The following is a 14157-nucleotide window of genomic DNA, read 5'->3' on the forward strand; positions in this document are numbered from 1 at the left end:
ATGAGAGCTAATGCTAATAGCCACTTTGCTTGTATTGTTGAAGAGGTGAAGGCAGTTACGAAAGAGTTACATGTACAGATGTGAGTTCCTCATCTTACAGGCAGACAAAGACACTGGGAAAGCTGCAATCATAATGATGCTATGACATATTGGAAGAGAGCTGTTTTTATGCCAACATTGAACCATGTTATGTGTGACATGAGAGAACGTTTTGCTGAAGAAAATAATTATCATTTAAAATTCACTATACCTTTGCTCTAATGACTACGGAAACATAATGGTAATGATCTGGCACGTAAACTGAATCAGTGCTTAACTGAACTACCATTCTTTGAAGAAGAGTCACTCTTTGTGATTAAAAAGAGAATAATGAGAGAGATTCTCAATACAAGCAAATGATCAAAAATGGTTCAAATGGCTCTGAGCACTATGGGACTCAACTGCTATGGTTATTAGTCCCCTAGAACTTAGAACTACTTAAACCTAACTAACCTAAGGACATCACACACATCCATGCATGAGGCAGGACTCGAACCTGCAGCCGTAGCAGTCGCACGGTTCCGGACTGCGCGCCTAGAACCGCGAGACCACCGCGGCCGGCAAGCAAATGATCATAAATTCCCTTAATGATCATGCCTCTGTCATGCAAGCGTTGTCTGTCTGTCCTAGCTCTGACTATCCTACTTTGAACATGCTGTGCAAAATATTTGCTTGGCTACCTGCATCTGTTGCTACAGTAGAAAGCAGTTTTTCAACATTGCGATGTACAAAGACATGGCTGAAGTTGACAGTGAAGGATGATCAGCTTAATAGCTTAGCTCTGTTGAACATTCACCCTGACTTTTATTGTCCTATTGGCAATGGAATTAACCAATTTGCCAGGAAGAGTAAGCACATAGATTTCATCATAATTTAAGGAAGAGAACCACAATAGTAACTTTTTTATAGCATAAGATGGCATCATCTTGTATATGTGTACAATTAGTTTAAATAAAACTTTCTTAAACTTTGCATGTGACTTGATTATTTTTTTTACTACGGTAAAGGTAAACGTAGATCAAGATACCTTAAGCGCCCCCTCCTTAGGTTGTTATGTATCCACCATTGGTTCCTTGACATAGAGTTCTCTCATAGTATCTCTACCATTTCTGTAATTTGGTACGTTTAAGAAGTAATTGTCCAGCCTTAATTGCTTGGCCTACCCCCAACATTTATGCAAGAATATTGCTTAAAATTCCTTAAAGTCTACAAATTCCTCAGCTTGTTGGTTAGCCCAAGTCTGAGCTGGTCCCTCCAGCTGTCCCTTTACAAACTGCACTTTTACCTCCTCACTCATCACTGTTATAAAGCTATCTTTGCATGTAGGCAAGAAATCTATTGCGTGGTACTGTTTTCACCCCTGAGTGGCTCTATAATACTACCAACCTCCATGGGTCACCCTACCATCATAACTGCCTGCCCAGGTGGTATATTACTAATGGTATCTCCCAGTTCAGTTTTTAAACCTCCAATTTCAGTTTTCATACTTGCATCTTGTTCAGATTTTATATTTTACAATTCTGAATCTAAACTTTCATCTAATTTCTCACTCACTGCATTCAGTAACTGAGTGAGTTCTTGTACTCACACCCAAGCATTCTCCTATTGAAAACTAAGGCTACTACTATCACTCCTAATATCCTCTGGTCCACAAGCACTTGAAAGTTTCTGCCTCTCATCAGTCACAGCTGATGACTAGCAACACAAGATGTATAATGCTACTGATGCTTATACTTAATTGTGGCTGCTACAACATTGACTATTACTGTGACATGTGAAATCATAGGGATGGGAGGGCAACGGTGTGGAGACAGTCACAGCACATCTGTGTGTGGCACAGCAAGTGAGAACAGAAACACTTAGCAGTGCTGGTACGGTCAGCAGTGTCTCGCCACAACTGCCATGTGAACTGGTGGTAGCACTAACACAGCAGCTCTGCGAAATTCACATGGACCAGCAGTATCTCAAAAGGGTGAAACAAACTGTCCCACAAAAAGTTGTGGAACGGAGTAGGTACACGGTGCAGAGTCTCTTATGGTGTTGCATGCTGGTGTATTAATGTTCACATATGCTCAATGATTGCAGTGCCAAACTGTTACTGCTGTGCACTGTGTGTGGCTCTGGGCCCCCACACTAACTGTTCTCAGGCCTATACACTTCCTGGGACACTCAATCCCAAAATACTTATTAAGTGGAAAGGAAACAGTCCATTCCCTGATGAGCCTACCTAATTGCAATGATTCCTTTTTGCTTTATGTTATTCAGATACTTCTGCAATTATTAATACATAAATGTATTAGTAAATAAACATAAAAAAAGAAATATCAGTACAAATTTCCCAAGCAGAGGCTAATAGCATTATGTATTTGTGGATGACTGTTTCAGGTGCACAGTTTCACCTGTTATGTTACAGCATCTAGTCAGCCACTGGATCTTCCCCACTGATATCACAGTATTCGTCATTTGGATCTGGAGCTCTTGTCCTTATATCACAGTAATTAGCCATGTTTGACACAGTTTCACATGGTGACTGGGATTCACCCCCTATGGAACCAGTTTAGATGTCCATGTTCCTTGACATTGTTCCCAGCAGAGGACTGCAACTTCTAGTTTGATAATGTCCTGACTCACTCATACAGCTGGAAAAGTCACTGTGATCTGTATTTGCAAAACAGCAAATGGCGTTCCAATACTTCAGCATCTCTCAGTGATCTGGAAAAGTTTCTTTGGAGGAATTAAATGAAACTCAATGACAAGTTTTACACAAATTGCAGTTTAGGGTGACAGGCTGCACTATATTCTAAAGGTAGTCCTCCACAATATCAAACAGTTGTTACTATTTTTTGTCCAACTTGTGTGTATCATTCATGGATGCAAAGAAAAACAGTGTGGTGTCACAAATTCCTACATACACAACTGTTCACTGAATTATTTTGTCTGAGTTATGTTATGCATAAAAAAAAAAAAATCTACAGTAAAAACCACAGATGCTGTGACTTACCAAATGAGAAGGCACTGGTAGACAGACACAATAAAAAACACACAAACACACACACAAATTTCAAGCTTTTACAACTGACAGTTGCTTCATCAGGAAAGAGGGAAAGACGAAATGATGTGGGTTTTAAGGGAGAGGGTACAGAGTCATTCTAATCCCGGTAGTGGAAAAACTTACCTTAGGGGGAAAAAGGGACAGGTATACACTTGCACACCCACCCACCCACCCACCCACCCACCCACACACACATATCCATCCGTGCATATACAGACACAAGTAGACATGTGTAAAGGCAAAGAGTTTCAAGGGTGAAGACAATGCTGGTGATGTTTCCCAATTCTGCCAGTATTATGCATCATGAATCCACCCCTGGAGGAGAGACAATTAACCAGGAATACTACAAATGTGTGCTTGACCATTTGTACGAGAAGGTGCAGAAGAAAAGGCCTGCATTGTGGAAAGCCAGGAGTTGGGTGCTACACCATGACAATGCTCCAGCTCATCGTGCCTTCTCCATCATTGAATTTTTGACCAAATTCAAAATTCCTATGCTTCCACAACTGCCAAATTACCATGATTTGGCTCCTGCGGACTTCTACCTGTTTTCTAAACTGAAATTTTCACTAAAATGGAAGGGATTTGACTCAATTGAAGACATCCAGGAAAATATGGAGAGCATCTTTAACAAACTTCAGGAAAGAAATTTCCAGGAATGTTTCCAAAAGTGGAAACATCATTGGAGTCGGTTTGTTCAGTCAAAAGGGGGGTTTGAAGGAGATGCTTCACAGTAGTAGGTAAGTACAACCATTGTACAATTATAGGCCTATTGTTAAAACTTTCCATTCACACCTGACATATTCATCATTTTTTACTATGCTACAGAGTAACAAAGTTCCAGTAGAGATTCAGCCTTACATCAACAGCTGTATATATTTCTAACACTGTAGGAAAGACTGCACTTAGCAGAACAGGACTGGTGATTTATTGAAAAATGAATTGAGCTAACATGGTTTCTTAATCTATAGTTATTTTAGAATAGTCCATTGAGAAAAAGTACAAACCTGTCAAGTACTTACTGTTAATAAAATAGCTTTCCATGTTCCTTCAGATTTACAATGCGTTTTGTGATTTTTGTGTCCTACTGAATCTTTCCTCTGTTATTTGAGAAGTATGGTCAATAAGGATCGCAAAAAACTTGTTTACGTAAAGTATTGTATTTTGGGGAACTTTAATTTAATTTTATTTAATTTTTTAAGCTTTATCTTTGAAATACTACTTAAAACAAACATGAAGCGATATATACTATTATGTTACAAAAGTTTTTGTCCTGCACATAGCTGTTGTTATATTCATTTTCTTACTTTTCAGTGGGGAAGTTCTGCAATATGTTCATCAACAGAAGACAATAGGTGACAAAACTGTCAAAAAGAAAGATGCAAAGTTTATTCATACCTCATTAGAAAATCAGGCTGTAAATGATACATATGCAGCACTGCTAAAGGGAGAACCTATCCCAAAACATATAATATCGAAAGCAATGAATGTTGGCAGTGATGATAGTTCACCTGAATATATTGAATGATTTAATGAACATAGAGACCTGGGCAATAGTATTTTATGTGCTGTGCAGTGCTGGCTTGTATGATTAGTTTCTTATCTATGTGGGCCAAGGTATAAAATAATAATAATTATTAATTTTACTAATGCTTTTTTTCCATTTGTGGGGAATATAATGGTATTTTACATATGATACATATAACTTTTTAAGTAAAAATTAACTATGAAATACTCTCTTCTTACTGAACTGTAGGTGTCTTATTGATCCATGATTCCCATCCCAGAATGTTGACAGATTTGAAGTCCTAATTACTCCTTTGTTTTATTTATCCACTGTACCGTCTATTAACTTTATATCACAGATTATTTATTTATTTTACAGTGGCACTGAATGACGTGAATGAGAAAGGCAACCATTCAAAGGCAGGCTACAGTTCTATAAGATATAATAGGTCTCATTTGCTATTTTAATTTTTATTTGTCATTTCAATATGAACAGTAGTTTTCCTGTGTAGCCAAGTCAGAGAAACTCTGCCCCTCCCTCATTACTTATGCCACACAGCATTTCCTTCTTTTTTTTCTGTTCTAATCTTCTCCTTCCATATTCTCTTAATTACAGACAACTCCATGACTCAGAGAAACACCAAACTACCAAACTCCTCTCTGAGCAAGCATGTTGTGGTGAAGGTACATATGCATACATGCAAGTATGGAAACTGAGTGTAACTCCACAACCAGGTAAACAAAACCAGTCAATATCTTTCCTGTTTTATTCACAGAATATGAAATATGACTAACAAAGAAAGTTATCCAGATAGAGACAGAGACAGAGACAGAGAGAGAGAGAGAGAGAGAGAGAGAGAGAGAGAGAGAGAGAGAGAGCAACCTCTCAGTAAAAATAAAAAGAAATTTCTGAGTTCTTGGAATTAATCATGCATCTAGAAAACTTAAATCATTAATTAAAATCTTTGATGACAAACTGCAGGTTACCACAAGGATTACAAGGACAAAAACATTAGACTTAAAATGCATATATATCCACTGGGTAATATTGCTTGCAAGAGTTAGGGAGGATAACAGAAAGGAGATGGCACAACTATTCACTAGTACTAAGGAAGTGAAGATTTCCAACAATGTGTTCTTAATTGAAACAGAATTAATAGACGAAAGTAACAAGCTATCACAACATATGGGAGGGAACAAAAATAAATGAGAACACAGGATAATGGGGGCCTGTAGGGATAATAGAAGACTTTACAGTAAATATGTCAGAAAGTGGAATGAATTAGTCAATGTATTATAAATGGTCGGATGATAGAAAAACTAGATTTAAAACAAGTCCAAGAAGAAAACAGGCAGTCCATCACCTGCTGGTGTAAATGATAAATTCAGAGAACAGTTAGTTACAAAAAAGAGGGTGCATGTTAGTTTTCAATCAGTCACTGTGATTTGTAGTTACAGAATGTCAGAACTGTGTGTGGAATGCAAAATTTTATGAGAGACATGTTCTAGTTTGCTGTTTGCCCCTCTGTAGAGAAACAGGCCTTCTGAAGGAGTACTGCAAAAACAGCAAGTGAGTTAAACTACATACTGTGTGTAAACAGAAAGAAACTGTGCAGATGACAGTGTAAAGACTGAAAGGTACATCGGATAATCTTGGAGGAGGAAATTCGAAGAACAAAACATGGACTCTAAACCACTGAGTAATCAGTTACCAAATTTCATATAGAACCAGAGAATAATGATAACTGGAATGGATACTGGATCAACAGTTGAAGATGAAACACCACATGGGAATGTAATTGTAAATCATAATCTCCTTGATCAGACAGATAGTACAACTACTCATTATCTTTGTAAGAATTGAAAAGTCCATAAAAAGGAAAATTAGTTGCAGAAAGGCCAAAAGACCAACCAATGTGAAGGGTAGAACAACAACCACTACAGCCACACAAACAGAAAATAAGGCTGAATGTAGAGATAAGGTTGATAACGAGGAGGACAGTAATAAGGAGGACAATGGAAAACAGATAGGAGCAGAATTTTGGATAGTGGCAAAGAGGAAAGGAAGCCCAGGAACTTACAGCACATCTGCCTCTAGACGAGGAAGCATTAAACTCTCAAACTCCTAATAGCTCAAAAGTGAATTGAAGACAGCTTTTGACAGCACATGGTAAATAACAGTAGATAATTTTATTAGAAGATCACTAGTGAACAGGAATTTCTAAGAAATTGTAAAAAGATGCAAACATGGCACAAAAAATGGAAGAAGTTTCTGAATGGATCTGAAGCCTGGGTGCAAATCTAATGTTATTAGCCAAGTTGGAGGAAATGCATTTCTTTAACATAACAGTAAGACAGTTGGTACAACATAATTGTTCACATTAAGGCCAATATTATATTAGCAAATTTCTTTGACAAAGAAAGTTGATCAAATATTTGTCATATATCTGTGACAAAAGTCTTTGATGTGGCACAAAAAGGGGTATTACACTGTCATCAAATATCGTGGGCATTAGCTGCTAGTGATTCTTGCATAAGACCTTTTAGTCTTGTCTTTGCTTCTGTGCGTTGTGTGTGTCAATTAAGATTCTTTTTGCTGATTGCAACATTTAGTCGTGTAGCATGCTCCCTATGATACACATATCTTCACCTACAGTTAACACATGTTCCACTACTTTTAGTGCAAAACTCTGTTCCTATTCAATTTCAGCTACAGATATCAATTTTGCATCATGAATGAATTGTATTGTGCTAATGTTCTTTCTTTGAAAAACAACAGTTCTCTAATTCCCTTATCAGTGAAAAAAACTAACATCTGTGGTGACAGTGAAATTGCCGTTGTCTTTCGGTTTTTCACTTCTTATATAAATCTGTCAGTGCAAACTGTTCTAATTAACTTTGAAGAGAGTAGATTTCCACATCCCTCTCTAAAAAAGAAAAAGAAAACTTTTATTTCATCCAAGATTATAAAACATCTTTCTATATTTGTAGTGCCACAAAAAGCCTCCAAGATTCAACCTCTATTACATCTTAAATGTGCTGCTCCATTCGATGTACATGATACTCAATTGTTTCATGTGGCACATTTTTGCATTCCAACCACCTGTAGTAAAGAGGACACAATGACACTGACCAATGTTCATTAAGTGAGTAATCGAATACCAAATATCTAATAGAAATCACTGTAATTGCCAATTGCAGTGATTTAGTAGCTTCTATTTTGTACACAATGAAGGGACCACACACCTTACTATGTGACATAAGTTTCCAGTTGATAGCTCCACCCAGTTTTCAGAGAATTCACCCTATGTAATAGTCAAACATTACAATAGTCGATTTAAAAATGGCAAAGAAGTAACTTTATCATAACATTTTACTACAAATTAGCACTTATAGCATTTTCTTGCAAATATTTCTTGTAATCCTCGTCTCTTACCAAAAATTACGTTCCTATATCAAGTGAGAAGCGCCTATAATGGCCAATAAATGAGTTAAGTGAGTGATCGGTTGCCAAATGGTGTAATAAAAATCGCTGGAATTGTAAATTGCAATGACTTAGATGCTTGTATTTTGAACACAACAAAGGGACCAGACACCTTAGTATGTGACAAATTTCCACACAATAGCTCCACCCAGTCCTCAGAGAATATGTGCTATGTACTGGTCGAACATTATGATAGTCCATATACAAATGACAATGGAGTAACTTTATCATATCATTTTCTTGCAAATGAAAACTTTTTGCATTTTGTCGTACATATTGCGGTTAATCCTCGTCTTCTGCCAAATAGTACACTCCAAAGTCAAGTGGGAAAGGCCTACAATGACCAATATGTGAGTTAAGTGAGTTATTGATTGCCAAAATGTGTAATAGAAATCACTGTAATTGCCGTGAAGCAAAATTCCAATCTATGAATAGTTTTCATCTTTAAATGCCGGTAGGTATCGCCACTCTTCGACTTGGTCAATTACCAACATCAGAAAACAATGAAAACAACTGGAAGACACCAAAGATTGTCATCAGACAGTTTATAAGATTTTGTGTTGACTTCTGTATTGCAGAATGTATGCTAGAGCATATTTATAGAAGAACCAAATACGAAATGGGTAGAGATAAATGTTCATATTTTATTTTATCATCAATATCAACATGTTTTCTAATTACATCATCAGTATCTTTATGCTTTAATATCTGTGCAAAATCTTTTGGTTTAAACCATGGATTGTTTTCTTTATCAATGATCATAAAAATGTGTTTATTTTTGTATTTAAGCTTGTTGTTGAACAGATCTACAATTGATTTCAATTAAGAGATATATTTTTTATTAGTTTCGCAAAAAATAAGTAGTACCTGAAATCTGTAGTTTCTATTTGTGATTAAATTACATTGTAAACGAAAAAAACTGTATGTATTATATTATATTTAATCCTATTTAAATGAAGATGTCTGTGTTATTGCTGTTTGTCAAAATATAGTAGCTGCACTGGGCTTAGAATTGCAAAAGAATAAGGCAGCTAAATATTTAACTGATTTTGGTTACTTAGATATTTCACCAAAAACTGAAACAACCCAAGTTAGTGATGAATTATTAAGAGAACCATTAATGTTATTTCAACTAACACACAATATTGAGGTTACAGGTGAATTAAGTGAAGAAACATTACATTTTATGAACAAACCTAGATGTGGTGTAAAAGATTCATTTGATAGTTATAGAACTAGTATGTATAAATGGAATAAAAAGAATATAAAATATAATTATGAAGGAGCAAATAAAAAAGTATTAGAATTGACAAATGTGGCTTTTAGTTCTGGCAGAAACATATTGGTATTCAGTTTATTCATGGTGCCAATGATCCGGATGTTTTAATTACAGGTAAAAGGCGAATACATTTATAAGAATTTAATGGTCAATGTTGCCCAAACGAGTTAGATGGTGAAGGAAAAGTGTTAGGTCACCGTTTTTTCCATATAGGAATAATGATCCATTAGAAATACATATGGATAAAGATGAAAACTGGTACTTGGAAATTGATAAATATACACCGAAATATCAATCAAATCTATTTGAAGTTTTAGTACATGAAATTCGTCATTAGGTTTAGAACATTCAGATGTATTTGAATCAATAATGTATACTTACTATAATGGTTCACATTTAGAATTCTCTCAAGATGATTTTGATAATATTAAAAACTTATATGGAACAGAAACAAATACACCAACAACAAAAACAACCACAACAACAACAACAACAACAACAACAACTACTACTACTACTACTACTACTATGTCGCCTATACCAATTAAACTTATTGAATCATTATGTGAAGTTAAAAAAAATGATCACCTACTATATGCAAATAGAATTTTGTATATTTTTAATAATAAGTGCGTTTCAATAATAGAGAATAAACCACAATTAGTTACTAATTGGTTAACATTTTTACCACTAAGTTTACAAAATGTAGATGGAATATATCAAAGACAAAGTGGCGAAATTTTAATATTTGCTGACTATAGGTTTTATATGGTAAATTTACACACTTTACAATTAATTTGGGGATATCCAAAATCAGTAACTACAACAGGATAACGTACAAAGTTTTTATTAAATAACATAGTAAACATTCAGGAAGAACATTTTTATTCTTTAACGAATATGTGGACTTTGATCAATGTACTTTTACATATAAATCATGGGGAACTATAACTAGAAAATTTCCAGGATTACCACCAAAAATGAATTCTCCACTTAGATACACAAATGGCTTGTTGTATTTTTCCAAAGATGATATTTTATATGAATACAACGAATTTACAAAAAAGTAGTTAGAGCTGGTAGACCAAATTTATCATTATTTGGTATTGATTCTCATAAAACATATGAATTAATTCCTAAAGTAATAAATATATTGAAAGATACAGTACAAAACTTAGAAAATTAAAATTTTTATAAATTTAATAAAAATTATTTCATATAGATGGGGAACTAAAACGAAATGCAAAATAAAGTAAAAGAAGTTTATGTACTAATTGAGGTATGTGAAAATGATATTGATTGTCCAATTTGTTTAAGTAATGAAAATAATAATCAATTTGTTAAAACAAGTAGCAATCATATTTTTCATAAAGAATGTATTGACCAATGGTTAAGGAAAAATATCTGCACTTGCTTTCTTACCAATAAGTACAAGCTCCTTTCATCCTTTATTTGATTGACAATTTCGAAACATGGACTATGAATCTGATGATGATTGTGATGATGATTATTGGTGATGATTATTTATATGAATAATTTGAAGTTAAAAAAATTACTTTTTTATAATTCTAATATCCAAGTGAAGAACATACGAAAATGAAAAATGAATAAACAATGAATAATGGAGAAGTTATAAGTGAAGAAAAAAGAATGTAAAATTTGTCGATAAATTAAAGATTTAAATTGTTTTTACATAAGTCCATCACATAAAGATAAACATAATAATAAATGTAAGAAATGTACCTTAGAATATATTAAGGATAACAAAGTTTTATCTTTGAATAATAATCCTTTGTGAATAACTATCTAGCCATCTATTTAATAATTATCATTTTATTAATAAAATTAGTTTTTAGGAATCTAATGAATTTTTTGTAATATATAGAAGAGATAACTAATTGTTTAAAAACTAATTGATTGCTAAATTAAGTAGTAAACTAAATAGTAAAATAATTTTTTAAAAACTAATTGCTTAGAAACTAAATAATAAACTGATTTTTAAGCTAATTCTTTAAAAACTAATTTATTGTTAAAGTGATTCTCTTATTTGTTAATTATTCATTAAATAATAATCCTTGTTCATCTATTAAATAATTATCATGTATGATGGGATACTTTCCACAAATTACTGAACATTATGTGTACCACCACCTAACTGTAAAATGGACAATTAATATGTTATATACCATACCAGTACAAATGTAGTCATAGATTTTCATGGTCCTTAGAACGTTTAGAGGGAGAAGGGCTCTTTCAACTTCACTTGCAACATACTCCATACAGTTTTTTGCTGAACTACTAAAATATATTACTTACGTTAAAACATAGGCATCATAAATATAAAAACACATATGAGTGGACATGATTTTTCCTCGTTTTCATACAAATCATACAACTAATTGGAAACGTCATAAGGACTACTCATATTACAAAACCAGTATAGACACGATCCTGTGGAAATCATCACATCATATGCTTTTCAGTTAGTCAAAGTCAAATAGGCAAACTACACATCCTCATTTACATCACCTTCTCTTACTAGCACATAAAACTGACTGTAAATGCTACAGTCACAGGTTCCAATCCTGCTTCAGGAATGGATGTGTGTGATGTCCTTAGGTTAGTTAGGCATAAGTAGTTCTAAGTTCTATGGGACTGATGACGTCAGATGTTAAGTCCCTTAGTACTCAGAGCCATTTGAACCATTTGATTGTAAATTATCTCAAGATCTCTTATTCCTGAACTTCGTCTTATTGCTGAACAAGTCATGTGGTTGATTTTTGAAGTAGTTGTATATTTGCATTTCTTCAGGTATGTTGATACCTCTGCTGTAGGCAGTGGATGAAGAATTCTTATGACTCAATCTACGTCAGGTGGTGGTACTCCTCTCACTCTGGTTGTTGTGCTCTTTAAATTTGTCTCTGGAATGTGAGCCTTGTCACATCTGGTCAAGGTGTCCATGCTGTAACTCTTACGATTACCGGCAGTGTACATTGATCTAGTTTCAAAATGTATATGCTACTATCATACTCTTGGTGAGGGCACCAAGTGAAAGCTCTGCTTATACAGAAATCTGATCCACTGGCTTGCTCACCAGTTTTCCAGGAACGCCTGTTCAGCTACTGGTGAGACGTTGTGCAGCTGCTTTCACTTGGTGTGACACACTACTCACGGCTGTTGGTTCCCCTCGCATTTGAAGATATAGTAAGTGGACTTTTTCCTCCTCTTATAAACTGCCTTATATGTATAGGGGGTGAGAATGTGACACCCACCGAGTGGTCAGTTCTTGGAGTGTGTTTCCCAGGTTTTCTGGTTCACACACTAGTTATCTTTGGTTCTCCTGTCCTAATACTTACCATCTGGAAGAATTGTGAACCAACCTCTACTTCTGTGAGCGTTTTGGGGCTATGATACAGGGAGGCCAAGATCGGAATGGAAAATAGTCTGTATCTTTTTTCGTATTTGTTCTCCACTTCCTTAACAGATTGAGGTAACTTTGCATCAGATCCTTCTTTACAAGCTGAAGCCTATGAGCTTCATATTTAGTGGAGACTGGCCTAGAGTCTTTGCCTGGCATTTCATGTCACCAGCAGCATCTTCGCTTCTTCAGAAGCACTACTCCTAATGGAAGGAGGAAGGTAGGGGTCTGAGATTACATAGCCTGCTAATTGCAAAGTTTAGAAAATAGCAAATAAATAAAGTTTACACACTGATATGGTTGCTGTCATGGAGAATATCACAAGGATACTTTGCCAAAGGTCAACAGCAGGTGACACGAAAATCATACCATAAGTAGACGATGTGATTTTATAGAAAGAGCATGAGCAGAAATGTTGTTGTTGTTGTTGTTGTTGTTGTTGTTGTTGTGGTCTTCAGTACTGAGACTGGTTTGATGCAGCTCTCCATGCTACTCTATCCTGTGCAAGCTTCTTCATCTCCCAGTACCTACTGCAACCTACATCCTTCTGAATCTGCTTAGTGTATTCATCTCTTGGTCTCCCTCTACGATTTTTACCCTCCACGCTGCCCTCCAATGCTAAATTGGTAATCCCTTGATGCCTCAGAACATGTCCTACCAACCGATCCCTTCTTCTGGTCAAGTTGTGCCACAAATTTCTCTTCTCCCCAATTCTATTCAATACTTCCTCATTAGTTATGTGATCTACCCATCTAATCTTCAGCATTCTTCTGTAGCACCACATTTCAAAGGCTTCTATTCTGTTCTTGTCCAACTATTTATTGTCCATGTTTCACTTCCATACATGGCTACACTCCATACAAATACTTTCAGAAATGACTTCCTGACACTTAAATCTATACTTGATGTTAACAAATTTCTCTTCTTCAGAAACGCTTTCCTTGCCATTGCCAGTCTACATTTTATATCCTCTCTACTTCAACCATCATCAGTTATTTTACTTACTAAATAGCAAAACTCCTTTACTACTTTAAGTGTCTCATTTCCTAATCTAATTCCTTCAGCATCACCCGACTAAATTCGACTACATTCCATTATCCTCGTTTTGCTTTTGTTGATGTTCATCTTATATCCTCGTTTCAAGACACTGTCAATTCCATTCAACTGCTCTTCCAAGTCCTTTGCTGTCTCTGACAGAATTACAATGTCATCGGCGAATCTCCAAGTTCTTATTTCTTCTCTGTGGATTTTAATACCTACTCCGAATTTTTCTTTTGTTTCTTTTACTGCTTGCTCAATATACTGATTGAATAACATCGGGGAGAGGCTACAACCTTGTCTTACTCTCTTCCCGACCACTGCTTCCCTTTCATGTCCCT

The 14157-nt window shown here is 35.2% G+C and overlaps 1 protein-coding gene across 1 annotated transcript in view; it reads left to right on the plus strand.

The window, feature by feature from the left end:
* Window positions 1-5231: 5231 nt before the first annotated feature.
* Window positions 5232-14157, plus strand: part of LOC126295008 (uncharacterized) — a 40037-nt gene continuing 31111 nt past the window's right edge. The window contains exon 1 of the mRNA XM_049987261.1: window positions 5232-5332. The gene's annotated coding sequence lies outside the window, so the exon portion shown is untranslated. The remainder of the gene's footprint in view (window positions 5333-14157) is intronic.

This window comes from Schistocerca gregaria, chromosome 11 (assembly GCF_023897955.1).
Source record: "Schistocerca gregaria isolate iqSchGreg1 chromosome 11, iqSchGreg1.2, whole genome shotgun sequence".
Classification (NCBI taxonomy): Eukaryota; Metazoa; Arthropoda; class Insecta; order Orthoptera; family Acrididae; genus Schistocerca; species Schistocerca gregaria.